Genomic DNA, 5,452 nt, shown 5'->3' with positions numbered 1-5,452 from the left:
CACTATTGAATTAGGGTTATATAAAGGTAATCATCTTATATTATTCTAGACGTCACCACCTATTGCAAGTGGTTCGCGCAAAGTGTGGGTGGTGCCGCCCTCTCCTATGAAATTGGACCGTGCTGCAGCACAAGCCTGGGTGGGCCCGTGTCGTGCTGTGTGCCAAGCCTTAGCCTAAGTCAGGCCAAGGACTGGGCCAAAGCTATTTTTGCCTATTTATTTACGAAAATTGAAAAAATAACTTAAAATTTTAATTTTATATGAATTTTATTGTTTACAATTGCTTATATATACAATAATTAAATAAATTAGTATAATAAAATTGAAAAAATTATTTATTTTATTAATATATTATATACTATAATAAAATTGGACCGTGCTGGGCAGTGCAGACATACAAGCCACGGGTGGCACTGCTTGCTTGGTCGTGCTGTGCTGTGCTGGCCCGTGGACTTTGAACCCCAAGCCCAGCACTGCACGGACCATCGTATCGGGTCTGACACAATGTATATACTGTCTTACCATGCCAATACGAGCTAGTCCAAAGTCGTGCCAGGCCACTGGCGGCACGGCCCAATTTAAAATTCTAGATGATAACAATAATAATTTTGACATCGCCAGGTACAAGAGTTGGGTGCCAAAGAAAATGCGGAAATATTAGCATCCCATATCCCTTTGGTCTAGTTGGAGATGATCCAACCTGTTACAAACATGATGATTTCAAGTTGTTATGCAACACTGCCATCTTCCCTCCAAAATTGACTTTGTATGGCGATGATCCGGGGAAAGACCACAACATTCTCAACATATCACTTGATGCTCATCAACTAACGACTTCCATTCTGGGAAGTGTATGAAAGGATACAATGGGAATCCTTATCTCCCCATTGGATGCCAAGGTATGTCTTCATTTATGATAATTGGCGTTTTCTTCAAAACTGTAATATGAGCAAATGCAGCATGGCCTTTCTGGCCGACAAAGACTGGTTTAATTCAAATGGTTCTTATCCATGGAGCTTAAGAAATGAGGTGGAATACCTTGTAAACGTTGGCTTCAGAACTCCAATAGTACTGGACTGGGCAATTCGAAACAACATTTCTTGCGAGGAAGCACAAGGACAAGGAGGGACAGACACTGACTATGCCTGCGGGCACAATACCGATTGCATACACTCCAAAAATGGCCCCGGTTATCTTTGCCAGTGTAAGAAAGGTTTTCAAGGGAATCCTTATCTCCCCGACGGCTGCCAAGGTACTAATTCATTATATTCTCTTCCTTTCCTTCAGTATTTACATGTATAGGCGATGAGAGACAACCCTACGATCAATTTCAGGGTCCAATTTTAGCTTGGGCTATGCTTGAACTACTATAAGCCTAGCCCAAAATTATACATGAATCATAAATTTTAGTCATCAAAATATAAACATGGTGCTGATAAATATGATATTATTTCCATGAGATTCTAATGATTCCTGTTATAATCGAATAATTTAACCTTCTCATTTAATTTAATAGTTTTCTATTTGACTCATCATCATCTAAGCCTTATCTCAATTTCACTGGATCAGTTATATGAATCATGTTTAGCCATTCTGTTTAGCCATTAATACTGTCACTTGAAAACTCTTGAAGGTTCCTTTTTACAACAACAGTTATCTAATGGAGGTTCAAAGCTCTTGAAAATCTTTTCAACCGAAGAGTTAAAGTTGGCAACCAATAATTATAATGAAGAATGCATCATAGGCCAAGGTGGACAAGGTACGGTTTACAAAGGCATTTTACCTAATCATCAAGCTGTTGCCATTAAAATGTCTAGAATAATGGATGCTAGTCAAATGGAGCAATTCATAAATGAGGTTGTCATTTTAACTCAAATTAATCACCGCAACGTGGTAAAACTCTTGGGGTGTTGTTTAGAGACTGAAGTACCTTTGTTGGTTTATGAATATATCTCCAATGGAACCCTTTTTCACCATATTCATCAAAACAATGGCATTTTGCTTTCGTGGGAAGATCGATTGAGGATTGCAACAGAAACAGCTAGCGCATTTGCCTATCTTCACTCCAAAGTCTCTATACCAATTATTCATAGGGACATCAAATCCACAAATATATTATTAGATGAAAAATATATTGCAAAAATTTCTGATTTTGGAGTTTCCAAGTTACTTCCTACGGATCAATCTCAAATAACCACATTGGTTCAAGGGACATTGGGATATTTGGACCCAGAATATTTCCACACAAGTCAATTGACAGAGAAAAGTGATGTTTATAGCTTTGGAGTGGTTCTTGTAGAGCTCTTAACAGGTAAAAAACCTCTTTCTTTTGAAAGACCACAAGAACAAAGAAACTTGGCTACATATTTCATTTCATCAATGAATGAAAACCGTCTTTTTGAACTAATTGAAGATCGACTTGTGGATGAGAAAAATGTTGAGGAACTTTGTGTAGTTGCTAAGGTTGCAAAAAGATGCCTCAGTCAAAAAGATGAAGAAAGGCCCACTATGGAAGAAGTTGCAATGGAGCTACAAAACTTGAAAAGGTTGGGAAAACAACCATGGGTTCAACCGATAGAGGAAGAGAGTGTGAGCTTATTATCTGAACCTTCAGAATTCTATCATGTTGGTGATACATCTGAGCAGTCTTCTTTGCAAAGAAATATGATATTGTCCATGAATTTCCCTCGTTGAGCAATAATCTAGGACATCCCTTAGGTCTAATGTTCTTTTCTTATCATTGTAGCAATATTGAAATAATGATTTGATCATCTCCGTTGAACTATTTATATATTTTATTAGTAGATTTCCTTCATCTTATTAGATTTCCTTCATCTAGAAGCAAACACTTTTTGCAAGAAAATGCGGTAAAGCTTTCTTTTGTATCTAGTCCACTCTCTAATGACAAAATGATCCATTGTTTGGTACAATATGGTGAAATTATAAGTTGTCAAGTATGAGAACATGGATTCAACCATATGAAGCAGCCATACTTTGCATGACACATAATAAGATGTTCCCCTTTCCTTCTATTATTGGTTTTCTCTTTCATTTGTTTCTCCTTAATTAATGTTGGATGTGAGGGGATAATGTTAGAAAACAAAAACATATTGGCGTCCATGTCTAACCGCCAAGTTGTTAAAAATGAGTTGGTTTTAGCTTTTAAGCTATTTTCTTAAAACTAAAGTTATCATATGGTTAACGGTTTGGGCCGGTAGACGGATTTAGGTGAATCCATTTAATTTTATTTAAATAGGCCATTAATGAATTGACGGATTAGATAGGTTGTTATATTTAAATAGGCCATTAGTGGTGCTGAGCTACCAGAATTAGAGGCGGTTGATCAAGTGTCAAAAACTGGGGGTTTATTTTTTTTTTTGGTGGTCAACATAGGGCAAAAGATGTTTTTAACAAAGTCGAGCAGGAAGCCATGCATTCGTCAAGCACAGCGCAAAAGCAATAGGGTTCAAGTTGCTAGGCGTGTTAGTTTTTGTTAGCTAGCTAGGGTGATGTAAGGTGCCCTTACGATGAATGTGTGCGAAGGGCAGAAATTCTTATTCATTTCCCGATCTTATCAAAGCAGGACTTGATCTTTGTCATTGATCTTGTCTTGATCTGGACTATTAAGAACCCTTAAATAGGGGGGAAGAGCATTTCCCCTTCGTCATTTGCAAAAGAAGTCACTTGAAGAGCTCGACGAGGAGTAGTCTTCGGTGCTCGGTGTTTGCTTCAGTTCCGCGGCCTTCCGTTCTTATTGCTAGGTAAGATGTCTTCCTCATCCTTCTGTTCCTTTTCCTCTTCCTCTAATTTGTCTTCCGAGTATAGTGCTTCCTCTTCTGAGTCCGAACCAGGGTCTTACACCGAGGTTACTGAGCTTGATGTTGCCAAGGTTGAGGGCTAGGGGACTGTGGCCGAAGACTTCGGGGGGTTAGATTCTGAGAGGGTTACCGAGCCGAGGAAGCTAAGGTGGGGCCGTCATCTATTGAGGTCGAGCTTCCTATGCGGAGGGGTCACCGATTTGGGACCACCCCATTATGTTTGAACCTTTGGGATATGGCTTGGATTCGAGCGCTGTACTACATTCTTGAGGAGGATGAGCTCAAGTGTCCGAAGGCTGGTGAGGGGCCCACACATGCTTGGCCGGACGAGCTCTATGTGTACGAGAAGAGTTTAGAGTCCGGGCTAAGGTTCCCGTTACACGAGGGAAGTCGGGGTGTTATAGTGGTACCGAGTACTACTAGCGCATTTGATGTCGAACTCCTTTAGATTCCTGATTGGCCTCATCTCCTACTATTTTGTCCATGATGTCGAGCTTACCTTGGGGATGGTTTCCTACTTCCTTCAATTGAAGCACCACCAGTAAGGGTACTACTACTTCTCGGTGAGGCAGCGCATCAAGGTGTTGGTCAGGACCACATCAAGGTGTTGGTCAGGACCTCATCTTCTATAAAGCACTAAGGCATTGCAGCTTGCGTTGGCCCGGCTTACCGAGGAGTAGAGGGCAGCAATAGGCATGATTGAGGAGATTGACGTGATGTGCTACATGTCCTTCTCGATATTGATCCATGCCAAGCTGATGAGCGAGGAGGCCAGTTTGTTTCGTCGCTTCAATTCTTTATCTATCAAACTCTTCTTTTCCGATCTTACGACTTGTACTGGTTAGATGCTTATTTAGGTGCAAGTGAGGAGGTGGTTGCTCAGTTCAAGGGCTCGAAGGAGTACTAGTATGTGATGGACAACTTTGTTGCGCATTTCTTTGAGATGGGATTCAATCTCTTTCGGAACAGGGTGTTACGCCATTTCCCCGACATCGCTGAGGTTGCGTAGGACTGGGGCCCTTATGATGCTACCAATCCTCCTACAAAGGATAACACTGCAGCCATGGACATGCCTGAGGAGAATGAAGAGGCCGAAGGATTGAAGTGCCTGTTGGTTGTTGTTGCTGATACTAGTCTGAGTTCATGTCTTGTTATATTCCACTTTTGTTGCTGCAATGTTGACCATTCTTTTTCTTCTTTTCCTGTATAAACAACTCAATATGCCAAGCCTAGAGTTATGTACAAATCTCTGCTAATTAATGGAAGTATGCTTTTTGGTCCCGAGCTTATCTGCTACCCTTTTTCTCTTTCTTTTTAAGGTGCAGGCCTTGGTCTTACCATGGTTGAGGTCGGGAGTGGTTAAGATCTTTTGTCTTCGGCTTGCTTGGCCGAAGCGTCTTCCGAAGTCTCATCTCAGGGATGCTTAGTTACCAATCTCAGGAGCTTTCGACTCTTTGTAGACTAGCCGTTCCTCAACTAGCTCTGGAAAGTGAAGACTAATAAAAGTAATTGGGAAGAGGCTTTCGGAAAGAGATATTTTAGGTAATTGGGAAGTGAGGACTAATAAAAGTAATTGGAAAGAGGCTTTAGGAGAGAGATATTTTAGGTAATTGGAAAGTGGGGACTAATAAAAG

General features: G+C 40.6%; 1 pseudogene; it reads left to right on the top strand.

Moving 5' to 3' along the window:
- The first annotated feature begins 960 nt into the window (after positions 1-960).
- On the top strand, positions 961-2,694 carry LOC148791532 (putative wall-associated receptor kinase-like 16 pseudogene; annotated as a pseudogene).
- Positions 2,695-5,452: the final 2,758 nt, after the last annotated feature.

The sequence above is a fragment of the Nelumbo nucifera genome, chromosome 5 (assembly GCF_055504915.1).
Source record: "Nelumbo nucifera cultivar China Antique chromosome 5, China Antique-T2T, whole genome shotgun sequence".
Lineage (NCBI taxonomy): Eukaryota > Viridiplantae > Streptophyta > Magnoliopsida > Proteales > Nelumbonaceae > Nelumbo > Nelumbo nucifera.
The sequence above is the reverse complement of the archived record's forward strand: the minus strand, read 5'-3'. Positions and strand labels throughout refer to the sequence as shown.